We start from the raw sequence: 20,088 nt of genomic DNA on the forward strand, positions 1-20,088 counted from the left end.
TCTTTATTTTTATTCACCTTCTCTTGCTATATTGGCTCCAAGCATACAAGAAGCATTTGGAAATTGTGGCGGTCACTTGTCTGTCCTGAAAGATCGGGCTTCACCTGCATCAGATGGCACCTCCTTGCCGCACGCAGGTTTATTTGCATCATTTCCAAACACTCCCTCCCTCCTCCCTCTGTCGTAAACCCTCTTTCCCATCCTCCCTATAACACTGATAAAGGGAAGTTTAATTTACTAACCCTGTGGCTCCTCCTCGTCCCCTCCCTCCTTCTCCATTCTCCTACCTTGACCTCCTGACCTGGGGGAAGCAGGCTTTGAGCTGGCTGCCATCATAATCAATAGCCAAAGAGACCACCCCTTCAGGCAAGGTTGCCGTCAACAGACAGAGGAGAAGTCCGAGGGGGGAGATGGTGTTTTAAAAAAGCAGCGGTCAATGAAATGTCAACCACAGGCTTCATCCCCTTTGTGTCTGAACGCCTGATTGATTATAGCTTAAAGCCAAGACGGCAACCCTGTGTTTTTTTCTGAATGTGAGCGTAAAATGCAGTGCAACCCTGTCTTTTACGAATGTGAATGTAAAATGCAGTCTCGCTGCTGCGGACACCCCGAAATGTCTGCACTGTTTTATGTGGTCACCTCTCCCTCTCCCTGGCTCCCTGGCTGTACTCGGTCTGTTTTTAGTAGCTCAGAGAGGAGCTGGAGGAGTTTCCCATGGTCTCAACTCTCAGCTTATCAGCCTCACAATAAAGACTCATTGTGGGCTGGAGGAGGAGGAGGCCTGGGCCCAGTGTGCAGGCGTGGCTGGTGTGTGTGAGCAGCCCCAGGCAGGTCTTGTGAGCTCTGGTGTGCACTCCCCTACACCCTCCCTTGAGATGGAAACCGGAGCCGTGGCTGCGGTTGGAGCCTCGGATATGTGGGGTGGTTGGAAATAAAGAGAGGCATTTACGGATAAAAATCTGTCAGCCATGTTCCTCCAGTGCTCATTGTGTCCCGCTGCCAATGGTCACACATGGTCACAGTGGTAGTTCAAAGTCAGAGTTCTCCTTTGGCCCGCCGGTGGCCCTCCTCCTTGGGATTTCTGAGCTCCAAGTAGATGATGAGTCCACAGCTGTAAGCACAAGGTGATACACTGTGTGAAAAACCGGAGCTGGCACATGAAGATTACGCTATATATTTATAGTTCACTGCTATTTTTTGAAGCAGTTGCGAAGCTTGTCGTTCCTCTGAAAACTCTTAGTTGCTGTACAAGCCTGGTCAGCTGTTTCCATAAATAACACAATTATTTTATTGTCATGAGGCCTCATGTCATGTGGTTATTATGCAATAGATGAAAGAGCTGATATTTCTTTGTTTGTAGCTTCTTCCTGTCTGTGGTTTACGGTCAGATGAAAGAAGTTGTACAAGATCCCAGCTGAGTCATTGTCTATTTCTATCAGACTTGGCACATTCACGCACCACAGACATATTTGATGAGTAAAATGCTGTCGACATGCAACTGGACATATCTAGTTCTCAGTTTCTGTCCGTCTTGCCCTTTGTGTGTCCTGTCTGACTGGCGGCCTTCTGTCGCGTATATCTTGACCCCCCCTGGTCACCAAACCAATGACCTCTGCTCTGTGACCTGGATCCTGAAGCCTAAAGCCTAAATCCAACCCCCTCCTCTATCCTCTTTGGTGGGTGGTGCCTATCTTGCTGACAGCAGTGGCTGTGGATGGCCCCCGGCCAATCAAATGAATAATTAACCATTTTCAGTCCCACATTTTAAAATAGATGATTAAATGTTCCTGTAATGTGACTTTCCCAGACATTGGTCTTTTCTTTAAAAGCATTGTGAATGTATTGGTCTGTGGGGTAACATCGTCTCTAAATATGTCTGCTGTCAAATATTTACATGTGTAATTTTTTGTGGTGTCTCTGCATAGGCAAATAAGTTTTAAGCAGCCAGCCTGGCAGAGCATGGTGACACTGCAGATAGGTGCAATGCAGTTTTATAGTAGTTCTTATTTTTGGGGGGGAATTTTTTAGGTTAGGTTGAAATGGAGCACACTGCTCTCCACAGCAGGTCCCTGCAGACTCCTCACAACCCATTTTATTATAGTTTAATAGGAGTAGCATGAGTTGCAATGCAATGTTCGGGGTTTTTTTTTTTTCCTTTTTTTTTTTCAGATCATACTGGTCTGAAAATAGACTGTGCGTGACACTGTCCCGGTCTGCCCCTTTTCCTAAAACCCTAAGTAGAACAAAACCTACGTGGCAGAAATGGACATGTGGAAAAGAGTTTTCCATAAGAGCTAAGCAAGGCTTTCACTACAGCTCAAACTATAGAGCACATTTATCATTCCCCCCTTTAATCATTGTGTACTTCATCATCTGTTCTTTGAGCAAAGTGACACAATCAGTTGCATGGCCACCTTCATTATTGTTTGGATATAAACAATATATGTTGTTTAGATCAAACAACTGGAACACATTAGTGAACAATGAGTGCGAGGAGTTGAGTGGTCGAGCCACTTGTGTGCCAGAATGCATGTGCCTGCATACGCTCACTCAGTCAAATGCGCAGCATGGACAGAGACACTCTGGATGTGGCTCATATATCTTACTTTTTAATCAGGCTGTGTGGAGGAAGCCTCTGTCTCCCCTGGGGTTCTGTGATTTGTCCTGGTTAATGGCGTGTCAGAGGGGTGTGATGCATGGCAACCTGGCTGTCTGTATGGCACATGCATGAGTGGACAGTGGTCCCTCTCTCTCTCTCTCTCTCTCTCTCTCTCTCTCTCTCTCTCTCTCTCTCTCTCTCTCTCTCTCTCCCTCTCTCTCTCAAACACACACACACGAAAGAGTGGCCCCTATCAAAATGGCTCTGTGGGAGACTGACAGACAAGAGAAAGCCCCAGACTTGCTTGCTATAGTGTAGAGAAACAAAGAGCTGTGAAAGCTGATATCTCTGTTCTTTTCTCTCGTCTTCCTCTTTGTCCCTCACTCCTGCGCTCTCAGCAGCTGCCTCCAGGTCTAAGAGGTCTAGCACATGCTTCGGGTGCGCTTGGCTCAAGTCTCGTGCTAATCCGTGGTTAAGTATTGGGTGGATCAATGCGGTATTGCCTCCTGCAGGCAAAACTGGTGTTTGGTTTCACCTGTCCGGTCTTGTCAAGCCTGTGTTCATGCAGGGAAGACAACAAAAGGCTTTTGATGACATATTTTAATGGATGTATGTTCAGCGGAAGAGTTGTCATCCCAGCACCTGGGAGTCAGACTGGGGCCAACTCTCAGAGTCAGCCACTGGCTTATGGGGGAGAGGGAGAGAATTGGCAGCTAAAGCCTTCCCGGGGACCAGAGGGAAGAGATAACAGGACGTAACTCTCTGTCACTTCACTTCCTCCATATTGCCTTCCACTGTAATTATCTGGAAATGAGGTCTTTATGAAGCCTCGTCATCCCCTCTTTACAGCTCTTGGCCCTGTGTGTGCGTGCGTGCACATTTGTGTGTGTGTGTGTGTGTGTGTGTTTGTATGTTGGAGCTGATCATGTTAGCCTTCCTTGGCCTCCGGTGCCCTGTGGGGAAGAGGGGTCATTGTGCACTTCCTCATTCTCCACGGCTAGGCTTTCACCGCAGATGCCTTGTGGAGAAATCAATCCATGCTCGCTGGAACTGGGACTCTGACACAGGCGCTGACTGGGCTTCAGGCTGCAGGGCCTGATGACATGGTGAGGGCTCTAACAGGCTCATACCTGAGTGAGTGGAAAGACAAGGATAAGATATAAAGCACATGTACTGCATGTTCCTGAGCAAAACTGGGCTAGGGGAAAATATCGTCCACAAGATCTAAGACACAATATGCAACCGTTTGACATTATAAAAACAGCAAATAATAAGCCACATGTAAAGTAGCATAGTTTATCAGACTTATTTCATGTATCTCATTCTAACCCTGCATGTTTAAATTCCCTGTTTGCCTGAAACTGACTTTTTTGGCCTGTTTCTGGGTGGCCAGCAGTGAACTGGGTTGTGGCTACCAAGAGCAGGAAAGTTATAGCAACAAAAATGGAGCTTAAATGTGCATGTTGCATGTTGTCTCCTCCCTCCGCCCCGACTTTCCCGTCTCTCTGTACTGTAACTTTCAACTAAAAGCAAAGATGTCGAAAGTGTGTGTGTACAACTGGGCTTTTCTCATGAGAACTGGATTATCTGTGTTGCTCGTGTGTTAGTTTAGAGTCCTGAGAGTCCTCGGGCGTAAACATACAATTATCCAGCCCTCCTCTGTGTTGCCACCCTTCTCGAGATTGCTTTGTCAGGTGGAGATCTCCAAGGTCAGCTTATCTTATCTCCAGCTTTAGGAAGAGGAACACGGAGTAAATCTCCGCCGAAGCCTCGGTGCAGACCGACAAACACAACTCCACTGCAGTCAGCTCTCCTGATCAAGGCAGCCTCATCATTATGCCCACATAGCACACAGCCATGGCATTGCAGATGTTGTTGCATCAGGCTTGAGAGCAGGGAATTCAAATCCTCGAGTATTGCATTAACTTCCCCTCTTCCTTTTTATGTTTGCTTTGAGCTGTCAGTTTGGTTTGGTTAGGTGGGACTAGAGAGACGTGGATCTCCACTTAATATTTAGTTAGTGGTTTAGCTACGCTGCGGCAGTCTAGGAGCATTTAAAACTTGCATGATAATAAAATGATAATGATTGTCGATTTGAGATGGTCTCCCTTTCTTTAGCTCTCTGCCCCTACTGAGTTATTTGCAGCCCTTAAACATCCATTAAAAATGTATACTTAGTTGAAACTCCAAAGTGTATCATATGAGCATAATTATGTCTCTTTGATTTGAGATTATGCTGCTGCTTTGAAGTTTGGCTCTTGGCAAAATGTCAAGAGTGCCCCAGTGGCTATAGGAGACAACCCTCCACAAATGTCTGTGTTGGTGGGTAACCAGCATTATAAGACATTTTTATTTGGCTCTGCAGTTTTCATTTAGTGTCTGCATTGGCCCAGCTAATTATATTGGCTTTAAGGTAAACAAAACAAATGTTCATTTTATCATCAGCCTGTTACATCATCTCCTGGATTTGTGGTTTTTGCCCAGAATATCAATGTCCAAATAAGTTAATCAGACTTGGCTTTGTGTGGGAAAACTGATTGTGTATCAAGGGAGTGCTTCCTCTTTTGAATACTTGCGATGAGTCTGCTCCCAGCGCCTTTTGCCTTGGGCTTAAAGCAGCCTGGTTCCTAGGCGATGTCCCCACCCCTCCACCTCCACCCCCCGTTCTAGCCGCCACCTGTCCTTAGCCTCCTGCCCCTCAGTCTTAGCTTTAGCTCACCAGTCCTTGCACCTCATTACCTTGACCCCCAACCTGCCCCTCTCAGCCTCAGCCTCTGTGCCCTCAATCCCCAGCCTTTGACCGGCCTGCCTTCGTGAGAGAGAAAGACTTAGCCCTCAGCTAAGCTGCCTGTGCATCTCCTCGGCACCGCCCACTACCCTTTGCCTCTCACTATCCCAATTCCCAGCTCGCCCCTCCCAGCCTGCTGGTGTCACATAAAGATTTTTTAATCCTACGGAAGATCTCCTTAGAGGATGTGTGCTTACATACGGCTGATAGCGCAAGGTGACATAATGGAATGATAGTACACTCAATAAATACATATAGACAGACAAAATGAGCAGCAGACTTCATTCTTCTGACTGATTTAGAGCCCTCAGCTCTCAAAATGCCCTCATGGGTAAGCAGCTGTCTGGATATGTCAGGTGTTTGACCTGCCTTGACCCTGCTCGTGCACCAGTGAGGTGAAGTCATCCAGTGCACAGACAGGACCACGCTAGATAAATGATTAGATACTTGGTTGGCACTGGTTATGCTTACACAAACAGTAACCCAGCTGCTGGCCAAATACTGGTCTTATCCTGGCCAAGATGTCTATATGTGCCTTTGATACCCCATGATTAATAAGAGATAAAGCAATCTAGTGCTGCAGCCAGTGACCCCCATCCCTCTTTAATCTTCACATGCATCAACCCAAAGCCAGGTTACCTAAAGAACCGGGTTAAGAATGCAGTTCCTACACTTTATCTCGTAGGACGGATGCTACATTTTGAGCTTCTGTCTGTATTCCTCTCCAAGCGCTAATGTAGAAATAATTTTCTCATCAGTCTCTCAGTTATGCACAAAGCAGCTTGATTGTGCCGCTAACATTTCTAATTGAATCCAGTAGTTCCTTCTGACTGCGAGATTTAAACGAAACAATACCTAGAAGGAGACGGCTCGATTTTGCGACACCGGTCTGAGGTGTTTCAGTCAGCGGTGACAGGAGGTCGCAGACAGCGCTGAGATAAGGCTTTGTTCGCATTAGCAGGCAGATTACAACCTCGGCGCTGCATGAGATTGAACTGTGATGTCACTCTGTGTATGACAGGGTGAAGTACATTGTGACCTGTGATCGGCGCAGGCGTGCCGATCCAGGATCACCGGTCAGGCACCTTTTCAGCATTTTGCCTCATTACGATCATCAAAGCAGACGTTTAATGAAAACCGACCTTAACGTATCTCAGTTCTGTTGAAAGACGACTCTCGCCGTCTCCCGCCGCCCTTCCTGCCAGAGATCAGACGCCACATTCCCCAAAGAGAGTATGTTTACATGAGGCTAAAGCTGTCTCCACACGTGGATTATTTCAGCTGTCAGAACTATGAGCACCAGGCGGGAAGAGATAGACTGTTTTTCCTCAGAGGAGTTGAGGGGAGGTTTCGGCCTTGTTTTACGTTGTTTTCGGCCCGTCCTGACGATGGAGGAGTGGAAAAGAGGAAGGAGGAGAAGTGTTTTTTGGTTGTTTATGCTAGTGGGTTTGTATTCCCCTGCCCCCTCGCTGCTGTTCTCACCAAAGCGAGAGTTGGTAGCCAGCTCCAGGTACTTGGACGACCTTCTTCTCTTTGTAATCTCTGCATCTTTTGGGTGCCAATGCACGGCCAGAAGTGAATTCAGTTTCGGCTGCATCCTAGTGCCATAATCTCATGTTACATCCTGAATTAAAAAAACGTTCTCGGATTGGATTGATGTCACAAACGATCAATTATTACATTACAGGAGACATATTTCTACTCGTAGGCGTTCTGAAGTTGATTTTACTCAGTCGATAAATGAGCCAGGCTTTATTTGGAGGGTCATCTCCATGGTGCTGAGGAGCGATGCTCAGCGTGTGCCCGTGCCTCTCATCGAACTCCTCTGACAGATTAAACCATGACCTGGAAATCCTTCATGGTCAAATCTGATGTCCCATTTACTCACACAGGGAGACGGATAGATAGAAGATGCAGGGGCAGACTGATAAACTGGTACACGGCGTAAACACAGCACATCACCGAGCAAACACTGACACATCCTATACATCCTATTTGCACTCGGGAGGCTAGCACACTGGGACGCTGTGTGCTGCTTAGGGTTTAATTTAAAAGCATTACCCCGGTAATCAATACCGCCTGTGTGTAGACATATTGCGGTTTGTAAAGTATTTTTAGAGGGACCCGAACGGGTGTGCGCGTTGGTGTGTGTGTGTTGTGTGTTCATGATCGTACAAACTTCCAGCTGTGCTTTGTCTCTGTGTCCACCAGCCAGCTGCTCCTTTGCAGATAAGACTTTTTTTTTTTTTTTTTTTTTTTTTAATCCCTCTTTTTGACCTAGCCCGTGAATGCAGCTTTGTCCTTTAAAACTTGTCCTTGGAAGACCTGAATGGGACATTGTAGCCGAGTACAAGTTTGAAAATCCTCTCCATGTGTTCTTTTTTTCTGTCTTTTCTTGTCTTTTGTTGGACATTGTATAGCCTAGATTGAATTTTTGGTATGGAGGGTACACTGTTATGTCTGCGGATACTTTGATTTGAAGTGGGAGATAAGCGTGAGGTGGGGGCAAAGAAACACAGAAAATCAACCAAAACAAATCCCAAAGCACCAAACAGAGGCCTTTGTGGTCAGTCCAGAAAAGACTCCATTGTTGTCCTGGCGTTAGCATCTACATGTGCCATGCTGTAACTTTTCATTGCACCCATTCCCCTCAGTGAGACTTAATGTTCATTGACAGTTCCTCAGTGTGATGTGTCAGGAGCAAACGGATTCACACTGCTGTTATAGAGGGTATAATTAAAGGCCGTTGGGCAGTGAATGAAAACGTAAATAAACCACAAAATGATTCTTGGTGACGAGTCTTGGCTTCGTGATCCCTATGCAGTAGTGATCATAGTTATGTGAAAGAAGCCATAGTCCTTTTTTCAGTACTTTTTGCTCTTTATATAGAAAAAGTACAGCATGCAGCTGTGATGACAAAAAGTATAACTTTGTACCCCTTTTTTATGTTATGCTCTTGCCTTTTCTATTTAATCTCCCATTGGTCGCAGCCCCAAACCACTCTTGCCATCTCTCTCTCTCTCTCTCTCTGTCTCTCTCTGTCTGTTTCTCTTGCTCTCTCTCTCTTCCCACCAGTTTTGCAGCACATGTCCTTGCCTGTTGAATTACAGGCCTGCTCTTGAATAGTAGGGTTGTTCCTTTCTCGGTTGCTTCAGCTCCTCCACTGGCTTAACCCCGTGGCTTAACCCTATCAAAGGCCCAGAAACCACACATCCTACGAGGTGCTGTTTTTTGTGGCGGGGCGAGAGGAGGGGCGCGGCAAGGCCTGGTCAGCAACGAGAAGGAAAACACATGAGTGGAATAAGATGTTTTTCTTTGCTGTTGAGCGGATACAGTACAAATCGTGAAGGAATGGCTGATGCTTCCCATGTGGGTTTTCCTCTGAATTGAGGGTATTTGAGCGCCTCTCTGAAGTTAGCCCTTAATGTACTCCGCCGTGCAGTTTGAGGTTGGCCGTCGCTCTTTCTATCTCTGGCACACATGTGCTGTCTGGCTGGGTGCTCTCCTGAAGGTGTCATCAATCACCGGTCCAATCATAGAGCACGTTTACATGCACACCTTATTCCTGTATTAACCGGAATATTCGCAATATTCCGGTTGCGCACGTGTCATGTAAACACGCACCGAACCCGATTAAGGTCATATTCCGGTTGGAGAGAATTCCGAATAAGCCCCCTGGAATATTCCTGTTCCAACCGGAATATTGGGGCATGTAACCACCTTAGTCGGAAAACTCCCCGAACCGGAATATTCAGTCATGACTGCGCATGCTCGACTCACAAGGCGTCTGTGGCGTCTTTGTTGCTATGGTTACCTGCAAGCGGGGAAAACGGCAGGGCGAACAGCAGCAAGAGCCAGGAGACTGCAGTCCACCTTCAGCTGATGAAAGACTTAAATATCACGGAGTATATCCATGGGAGAAAACATAGAAATAGCGACAGAAGAAGAAGAAAAAGAAGAAGAAGACGAGGAAGAAGACTTCTTCGCCTGATTTTCCGGCAGACCAGACGCCTATACGCGTACTGCTGCCCCCCGCGGCTGAAAGTCGCATTACGTCAGAGAGTGGAATACACCGAAACACGGGGGCATGCCAAGTAACATGTAAACGAAATATTCCAGTTGCCGCGGCGCAGTTACCTTAACCGGAATATTGAGCCGAACCGGAATATGGTGTGCATGTAAACGTACTCATAGAAAGAAAGGAGAAGGACTTGGCCAACATGGATATTGTTGTAGATAAATCTCTGTCCGCCATAAGAAAATAAGAATATGCACTTTGTGTTTGACAGTGATTTACTTTTCCTTCAGTTTATGTAGACTCTTCTGGACTCAGAGATTTGAAAAGTAGACTAAATATGACCTTGTGAAGAAATGTTCTCCTTTTGTTGCATTATAGACTCAACCTGTATTGTCCTCCATGTACCCCGATTGCATTTAAAATGATAGAGTTTAAGTCAAAGAGCAATCCAATGGCATCTCCTTTATTGCATTTTTTTTATTATTATTATTACTATTTTTGTTGACGCTCTGCCATCAAGCAGAATATTAACAAGCATGAAACTGTCATCTGCTGACATTCATAAAATGCAACTGTGGAGTTTCAGACATAGCCTGGGGTCATTTGGGGAAAAAAAAAAAAAAAAAAAAAGATTTCTATTCAAATGGCCTCCGAGTTGACGTCAGCCTCTCGAAGCGTGTGAAGGACGAGTCATGATTAAAGCCACTGCGTCGCTGCTTGCTTGTTACCTCAGCGCTGAGTCGGTTTCTGTTGTGTTCTTCAAGCCCTAGTCCTGCATTAACATAATTTTTGAAGTTCACAGGCTCCTTTCATCTCCTGATCATTTCTTGGAGTCATAAAGAGATGGATTAACTTAATCACAAGCTAAACCTACTGCTGGTATTTGTTTTCATTAAGCAGAAAGTAGAAATATTTGAACAAGGGAAGGAGAATGAAAAACAGCCCCCAGGTGTGTTCCTTCTACCTCTGCCCCTGTAATCTGCAGAAATCATTAGGAGAGCCATCCACTAAAGCTGTATTAAGGATCTCAACCTTTCTGAGGAGTCTGAAGGGACACATTGAGGCAGGCTGTTTATGGAGATGGAGTGTGTGATAAGAGAGACTGGGAGGCTTTAACGGAGACCTCAGTGGGACCGGGACTGGTTTCTCTGGACTCCTGAGCCAGCAGGCTGCTCTATGTATGTATGTTAGCAAGCACTCAGCACTAATACATCCTTAGTCTCCTCCATGGCAGCCTTAATTAGGTTTGCTGGCCCGGTGCTTTACCTTTTAGTAATATTAGATGGTTTGCTGAACCAGGGTCAGGCAAAATGCTGTGCTTATAATCAAACTGCATGACTTTGACAGGATGAACACCGGTTTCAGTGGGACAAAGGTTAAAGACTGTTAAACACGAGACACACACGCACACACAGATTAGGGCTGGGCGATTAAACAAATTTTATTTTCAGTTACGATTTTGCCTTCCAACGTTTATGATAACAAGATAAGTGGGGTAAAATGATTATTGTGCTGCATTCCATTTCGCAGTGGTGCTCTCGTTTCATCGTGTGTTGTAAATCCAGCGCGCCCCGTTCCTTTGCAGTGGTGTGCTTTTGCCCCTCCCTGAAAACCCAAACTAAGTCTCAGCTAGGCAGTGGGATGTTTCTATTTAAAGTTCAAGGAAGTAGGCCTACACTGTTAAAAACATTTTTTTAAAGTTCAATAAATGCATGATGTTTTTTTTAAATAAATAATCCTGATCTCAATATTGACCAAAATAATTGCGATTATGGTTTTTGCCAGCCCTAACATAAACACACACATAAACACACACACACACACCCTCATTCACATATAGGGCTGCCCCTGAAAGCTGACGATTTGAATTATCTGTCATTGATGCCCTGCAGTTGACTGAGAAGTTTGAGTTGAACATTTTTAAGACAGTCGGTGCACACTGCCATACAATAAAACAGATCATGCTGCCTATGTCTGCAGAGAGGCACCTTCATGATCAACGCGTCAAAATAGCAAAATGTGGATACAGACAGAGCACAGAAGCTCACAGTGGGTGCCTATATTATGTCTTTAGTCATTCAGCAGCATTGATGCTGCAGACAGTATGCTCCACAGAGTGTGCCACTCCTAAAAAACAGAAATCAAGGGATAAACATTGAAATCATGAATTTAGGACTGTTTAGTTCTAACCACTTTAATTTCCACCATATTTTAGTTGTGTGCATTTTTAATATTTAAAAAAAAAAAAAAAAAAACAAAGGAGGAAGTTAGGAAAGGGTCACTTAGCTGGACAGACCTGTGTGCTATCTCATTATTCCAAAAAAAGGCATCACAGTAATTCAAATTGACCAGTAATTAAAGATTATATGCAGTTGTCTTAATGTATTTTATAGATTTTAAATGGCCAAGTATGTTTGTGTGACTCGGATGCATTTGATTATGATTATGAATGATTGCTTTCATTACTATAAATGTGGTCCATCAGCACTGAGACTTATATCAGTGCATTTTCTGATTGATAGGCAACATAGAGTTTTGGACATTGCAAGACACACTCAAACACAGCCGTGTTGTAAGGAACATGGTCCGGCCTGTGGTCGTCGTGCAGCGTGTGGCCGGGAGAGGGACAGGGCCTGTGTTTTACATCAAATCATGATGCTGCTAATGACCAGAAGCCTTTGATCTAGTGATATGCCGCGCAGTCCTAATGATAGCTTGCGATTCTTTTTTGAGCTGAAGATTTGTCTAGCTGCATTATGCGGCCTTATATTGGCAGCGCGGGGCAGGCATGTCAGTGACACCTCGGCTCTAGTTGTGTACAGTCATCTCCTCTTCCCTCTATACTTTCCTCTGGCCCAGTGGTGCCACAGTGTCCCGACTGTGGGAACACGTTGTCAACCCAAGCTGACAGTGGCACTCCAGCTGGCTCCTGGCCATGGCTGCCGGTCCCAGCTGAAGACTGACTGCTGTCCTCATGTTGGTGTGTGTGGGAGGACAGACAGTAGAACGGGCCTGCAAATAGAGTCGTACGCACCGTGAAGGAAGGCAGACGCACAAATGGATCATGTGAAAACAGGCAGACGTACGTAGGCAGGCAGACTAGGAGGGCCGTCATGCATTCAGGTTGGATGGTGATGGACAGGCGGATAGACAGTAGAGGCAGGTAAGAAAACACGCAGACAGGCATTGAAGACACACACACAATCGTTGAAGTGGAATATAAACCCACTTAAAGTCAGTTTACCCACCTTTTTATTTCACCCATCTTGATAGGCTGACACAAATCATATCTAATTGCATGCATTCACAATAAAAATTAAGTTTACATCTTTTAAAGGAGAAAAAACCTATGTATATGTCACAGTTTTCTATATAATTGCATTTTTTTTTTTGTATAATTGCAGTTTGGTCACAGAATGAGAGATTCACCATTTAAAGCTGCACTTTACAAAATTGCAGAGGGTCCATGTAATAATCATGTAATTTACTGTATCAGTGAGTGGGCCGAAAATGACAACCACATAGACCCGGCCATCAAATGATGTGTTTTTGCATAATGCATATTGCATTGGGTACCTTAAAAATAAAATTTACTCCCACTCTCCCATATTGATTGCTGGCGGTTAGCACTGAAGTTAGGATCAAGGACTCAAGGCATTTGATAAAACAGTTGGCAATTATGGAAAATGATGCAAAATGTATTTATAATCATGCATTCAAACATTGCCTGATCTCTGTGCAAGGGATCAGACATTTTCCAAAAAGGATATATATATTATAAAATGAAACTCATATCATGATCACCAGCTGGAAGTCACAGTTTAGCGTTTCATCATTGATTATAATGGAGGTTAACAGACACATAAGTGAGACAGCAGTTGAACAGACTGACTGTCAGCAGACGCCGAGACAGACAGACGGACGGACACCGAGACGGAGTGGAGCAGCAGCTTTGGAGGGCAGGACCCTGGCTGCTCCGAGCCCCGTCAGAGGCTACTGACAAGGCCTGACCTGAGACCGAGCTGTCCAGTGTGCAGTGGAGGGAGACGGGTGGGGCGCAGGGGTCAGGAGATACACGGGTGAGGGAGAGATGTTGGAGCTGGAGTTGACCGAGCTGTCAGATTGATTCATCCCCCCACTGGAATTGTGTCAGCAGCAGCCTGGTCTGCATACCTGCACTGTAATGGACTCTGCTCCACACAGGTGCATGGGCCTTCCTGTCTGTGTGTATGTGTGTGTGTGTATGTCCAGGTGCAGACTCATGGGTGGCGAGTCTCTTTGTGTGACCACTTTTCTGTGACTGTGCTGTGTCCCTCTCTCTCTGCTTGGGACCCATAAGAGTGGAACAGGTTCCTGCTGTGATATAGCACTGAAACTACAGGTCGACGAATCAATTAGTGGACAGAAAATAAATCTATTATAGTTTGAATAATCACTTAATTTCCTATTAGATGTAGGCAATTTTAAAGTATTACTTTCGATTTGTGTTCTCTCCCTTATTACTTTTATTTGTGATAGATACGCCATTATTGTTAGCATTTACAGACAAAATGCTTAGTTGATTAATTTTTAAAAAATCAATAAATTAATCGACCATAAAAATAAAAAAGCTATTAGTTGCAGCCGTACTGCCTTCCAGTCTCCTAGAAAAAGAAGTGATACTTGATCAATACCAAGATTTCGAGAATGACACCAGTACTCATGTTTTTAGTATTGATGCAAGCTGATAACTCACTGCTCTTAGTGTGTTTACTTGTTATTATTTTTACAAAGTTTTTGAATAAAGGAGATAAAGCTGCTCTTGTATTGAATCAGGTGTCAAGAATAGTGGAAATTCACCGGTACTGGTTAGCAGCTGCCGCAGTTTGGGATACTCCCTACTTAGAAGCAATCCCTCCTTCAAGCACTTGCACCTCAGGCCACACAACCGCTCTTGTCATTCTTTACATTCGTCTTTCAGGGCATGCCTTATGAAATCCTTGCCACCACGCTTCATTTTGGAGGCATGGTGGCTAGGAGTTTTTGTTTACTACAAGTGGAACTCAACATTCCTATAGATGAAAGCCCGGGATCCTCGGTTCCAGATGTTTTTCCGCACAACACCCTCTTGAATGGCATTTATCTTTTCAAGTTGTCTCACCACACAATTTTCATAGTATTGTTACCCCAAACAAACAGTCCCAACTGTAAGAGCTATAGGCCTGCCCTTACAAGCCTGTTGCCTCAGGGTTTTTTTTTTCCTTTAGAAAATGAGAGAAGTGGTCTGACTTGACATATGAGCTTTAGCCCCTCTATCTCTCCCATCGCTAATATCTCCAAACAAAGGTACAAAGGCAGTTTGAAAGCCAGGCGAGGTGTCATTTTTCATTTGGAGAAATGGAAAAAGTTAGTCTGTCTGAGGTGCGCATATGTCCAGTGTACTTTTCCAAGCTGCAGAGTATGGGCCAACCATTTGGTGCAAAAAAAAGAGAGAAAAAAATGTGCCTGTATTCAGTTAGTGTACAGATCTCTCTATCTTGCTTTCTCTCTCTCTCTCTCTGTCTCTCTCTCTGTGACAAACAGATATAGGTCCCTTCAGGGCAGCAGACAGAGAAGCCGATCTGGTCTGTTAGATGAATGAGATAAGTGGGTGACGCCTGATGAAGAGACTGAAAGGGCCCAATGTGTTTCTCTCCGCATCATTCCTTGTGATGTTGCGGGTGACGTTGATCCTTGCAGCTACACGTCCACGTCCTCATTTCCCTCAGCATTAAGGCGTTAGAGCGAGGCAGAGCCGGTCATCACCATTCCCTTTTTCTGTCATGCACACATTAACATGCATTCGTATTCAAATCTGAATCTGACTCACACACACAGATGCACTAAAACACACACTCGCACACAAGCACACACTTAACCGCGCAAAAAGCTCAGTCGGACGGCGCGAGGGACCAAAACACCGGACTGGTGTCCAGATCAAACAGAATGGCTAGATATTAGGCGGCAGCTGAACAAACAGCTTTCCTTCTAAAGTGTGCTTACTTCTCCCACCACTCGGCTTGTACAGACCCACTCTCCTTATTTAGTTTGGATCAAAACGATGGTCCTCACAGGCCACCGTAATGACAGCGGTGACTGATCTCTCTCCTGCCTGCTGTAGACTGCTCGTCTGTGGGGGCGTTGCCCTAGCAACCGTGGTTTTTTGGCCGCCGTTGCCTTTTGGCAAAACTGAATCCAATTGTCTGGGATTATTACATTTCAGTTATTGAAATTACACATTTAAAACATCACTGTGTTGAGTGGGGATGGCAGTGATTACTTTTTGTTTCTGTGTTTGTTTGTTTATTCACAGATCACCCCCTTAGTAATTATTTATTTGCCCGGTTAGACTCATCATGACATTGACAGTTTAACATCTGCTCTGTGACTGTCGGTCTGTGCTGTGTTTGAATAGTAAGTGCAGTTAGTCACCATGTTTGAGCTGTTTCTGAGTCAGACTGTAAAAAACAGCGCGCAGGAAGGAACCTGAGCTCTTGGGGTCTGCCACTCATAATGCTCCTCACCCCATGACAAAACACAAGTACTCTACACCCACCCGCCACACTGAGTGTTTCCTGTGTGTGTGTGTGCGTGTGTGTGTGTTTGCGCATGTGTGCACTGTTTGAGTTTTTGCTGGTATGTGCAACCGTGTTTATGAGTGCTGCTTGGTTATGTGTGGGTTGGTGTGGTCCTCTGTTCGTGTGTGTGTGTGTCTCCCTGTGTGAGGACAGCGTCAGGAGTGTGAACCGAGAAGCAGACAGGCTGACAGGCTAATAGCAGTTCACGGTCCTCCTCACGGCAGCGGTGTGGATGTGGCTGTGGCGACAACAAACAAAGCTGCTGCTTCCCCTCCTGCGCTACGGAAACGTCCCGTGTGAGTCACTTCGCAGAGTCCTACGATCTCACTGTGAGATAATGTCTCTCGCCTCTGATGCAAAACATTATCTTGATATTAGTGTCCTGTTCTATCACAGCTGATGGAAATTGCAGTTATCTCACCTGGTCTGATTTAAGAATTTTTTTTTTTTTTTTTTTTTTTTTTTTTTGAGCAAAATAAAATAAATGATTTCTTAAGATAGATTTTGTTGTTGTTGTTGTGCAGCAGAACAGGCTGCCTTGAGCTGAGGAACTAAATGGTAGCCAAACACAAGTTAGTCTTACCTGATTCCGTTTTTTTTTTCCTCCAAAAGCATGTTTCCACCGTGTTTTGCGCAGCTTTTCTCAAATGCAGTTATCCTTTGTGGCCACCTCATGCGCGGAATTTGCAACATGATGTTTGTTCATTTTTCATGTGCATTGTTTAGAGGCTTCCAATGAATAGCACCAAGCTCCTCAAGCTCCAAAATGTCCCGGAGGAAGTCAGCTCAGTTCACACAGTGTTTGGATGCAGCAGAGGATTATGGGCCAGGATCTTTTCCACTTTTTGATGTAACAGCCATTCTCTGGATCACAGTAGTCTACTTCCACTGGAACCCTCTGTGGTTTTGGAAGCTGCTAACATGTCAGTCAGATGTTGTAATGGGGCCCGTGTTGCCAGTGTTGTAATATTTTGATATAAAATGCCTCAGGGTGCCAGACAGGATCATATGCCTATTTTGGCCAGTGTAGTTAGAGAGAATGTATCCAGCCTTTCTGGCAGATCTGCACAAACCCCAGACAGCCATACCTACTCATCAGGTCATAACTGGGCCTCTGAAGACTTTATTCCCGCCCCTAAAAATGTCACTTTACCCTTCTGAGGATTGTATATGCATTATCACACACAGAGAGACCATTATTAAACACGTTAGCATATGGAGGGTGGTCTGGATATCACTTTGGTACATAAGAAGTGTGATGTAATATCAGATAGCAACCACACTGGGATTAGTGACACACTCCAGCAGGCAGTCTGACATACCAGGCACATGATGAATTTGTTTCTGGTCCTGGCAATGTCATGAAAGAATTACACAAGCGCTCGTTCTCAAGGATATCAGTTAACCTCAACAGCTTTAGTCAGCTTTAGGTTTTTTTTTTTTTTTTTTTTTTTTAGAAGTGCATTTGAGGAACTGTTTGTAAGGCACGTACCCTCAAGATTGGGATTATGGAGGTAATGTTTGCATGCTGCTGCTTAATCATACAGCGTTCGTCCCGTGGGCCACGGAGGTTTTGAAAAATGGGTTGGGGAAATGAAAGACCTTACATGTTGCACTCAGATGTGTATTTCAGAAAATGCGCTGCTTTGACTAAATGCGCTTTGACATTTTTTCCCCGACACCTGTAGCTAACACAAACGCTGGATTGAACAAGTCTGGAAAGCCCTTAGATTTGCATGAGTTGAGACTTTAAAGTCCCTGGGCCATAATTTATCTGCCCTAATGATTCAGGCAGCGAAAAGTAGAAACGTCTCTAATTTGGTGCAGGGCCTACCTGGCCTTTGGCACACATCCATCTACTTCGCCTCACGGCTGCAGGGGAAGTGTGCAGAGAGTGTGCTCGGAGAGGAGAGAAGGCGAAGGGGTTGAAGGCCAAGACGGCCAGAGAAACTACAGTAGTGATATTTTACAGCTGTACTGCAACACCTAACCAAAAAGAAATTTCCAAGAACTGGGCTTAGTCACTTTCTAAACTTGAGTCTGTTTATAAGTTCTGACTGTGTGGGATGTTTGGAAGCTCGGCTGGCTGTGTCTCATCCCCCCGACTGCTATCTTTCTTGCCACTCTCCACTCCCTCATATTTAATAAAGATGATAATTCCTAAATAAATGTTGAGTGTAACCTTGTCATCTTGTTCGACTTTGGCTTCCAGTGCAAAGATGTGCTTTTGTGGTGTTATTTTACTTAGATGGTATACTTTGGTGTGATTGTCAGTGCAACAGTACAGCATGATGTGCTAATTGGTGTGTTCTCCATGTTTAGTGTCTGCAAAGTTCTTCACAAAGTGGTGTACAGACAGTTGAATAAAAAAAAAAAAAAAAAAAACTGAGGCTACTAACTAGACCTCCACCACAGTATGGCAACGTGGAAAGCATTTCCATTTTCGACTGTGTGTGTCTAGTCATGCTTGATCGAAATTACCAATATGGTAGGCACATCTTTTACCAATCTGATTGCTTGGTGGAAACTGCTCGTATAATTCATTCCATATGGTAAGCATTTATCCGAGAAGTAAGAACGTGATTGATAGCATCCGCTGTAATTGGTATGGCAGCGGAGCCTTGTTAGCTTATCAGAATATTCTTTAAAAAACGTCAAAAGAGGAGCAAGAGACCTGGCTCTTCTCTGGCATGTGATCCCACTCCAGCTGTAATTGAAAGCTTGTGCTCTGCTAAAGAGTGATGGGCCATTCTGTAATTATCTTTGATGCTATTTATCCTGTCTTGTATCCAGCCTCCATAAGAGGCATCGGCAACTCTCCCAGTCCCAAGTCCTAGATCTGAAGCAGATGGCGGGGCTGGGTACCCTCCTGTATCATCCCTCCCCAGGCCTCGGCTGCTATTTCAGGTGCTGCTGATGAGCCTCTCTGCATGTGGAAATACAGCCCTGGGACTGATGTGGTACGGCATGTCCCAGATAGCTGTTCGCAGAGACAGTTATCAACTAGGAGAAACTGTAGAAGCCGTCTCAGAGGCTGTCTGTCTTTTGTGCTACCCAAAGAGGAATGCAATGCGCCACTCACTAATAAAACACAACAAAGAATGAAACCGGTCGTTGGAGGCTTTTTAGACAGATTGATTCATAGCAAAGTTAATTGGCAGCAACATGGGAAAGCGTTTTGTTGTGCTTCAAAGAGAGAGAAAAACTGTATCTGGCCCTCTGACAGTGGGTGAGTTGTTTTCACTGAAGCCCAGTTTCTCTCTCAGGAGGTCAACAGTGTGGGTCAATACCCCTCCTGCTTACAAGGCAGTTTCTCCTACAATGGAATAGGCCTATCTGGCAAATCAAAAGCGATTCTGATTTGCAACTTTGGACATATTTGTTGCCATGAATGGGGTTATGGGAAGTATGTGTTGTGTGGCCTCCAAAGGAGCAATTGGATAACATCCAGTTCAGAAACAAAGGGGCTTTGGTTCAAACTGATCGCCACAAAGACTGAACAGCGCTCTCTCATTGTCCATATTTACACCGTGTGCATTCTGGGGCACACAGCCCCGATGTCCATCAGTCAGCTGGTTTTGTTGCTGACAGCTTTTATAGGCCCTGCTTTAATTCTGCGAGCCACTATTCACTGACATCAACATGTATCTGAATAGAGATATGAAAGGCTGACAGAATGGCTCGCTGGGTAGCTAGGCAGAGAGAGGGAGAAATGGTGAGAAAGCGAGGTAGTTGATTGTTGCGGTGAGTTTTTCGGTGTCCTATAGTTTCGTTTTTCAGCGGTGCACAGGTGCTCTCTCGCTCGCAGTTTGAAAGGGATCACAGAGGGCTTTGATGCCTCCACCCTCCCCGGACCCCTCACCCCCCCACACTCTCTCTCCCCACACCCAAATCCCTCGGCACACAGGCCCCACACGTGTTTACCATGCAGATGACCTCATGAAGACAGGAATGCACCCTGTAATAGTAGCAGACCACGCACTGTGGCTGCAAGATGTACCGAGAGGACTGTTTAGTGCACTGCCGTTATTCAATTTCTTGTTGGGTGATTAAAACAGTTGACTTTTGAAAAACTTTTAATGACAGG

The 20,088-nt window shown here is 45.1% G+C and overlaps 1 protein-coding gene across 2 annotated transcripts in view; it reads left to right on the plus strand.

Moving 5' to 3' along the window:
* srgap1a (SLIT-ROBO Rho GTPase activating protein 1a) overlaps positions 1-20,088 on the plus strand; it is a 95,027-nt gene that overhangs the window by 8,863 nt on the left and 66,076 nt on the right. The gene's annotated exons all lie outside the window — the stretch shown is intronic.

Source organism: Myripristis murdjan, chromosome 6 (assembly GCF_902150065.1).
Source record: "Myripristis murdjan chromosome 6, fMyrMur1.1, whole genome shotgun sequence".
NCBI lineage: Eukaryota > Metazoa > Chordata > Actinopteri > Holocentriformes > Holocentridae > Myripristis > Myripristis murdjan.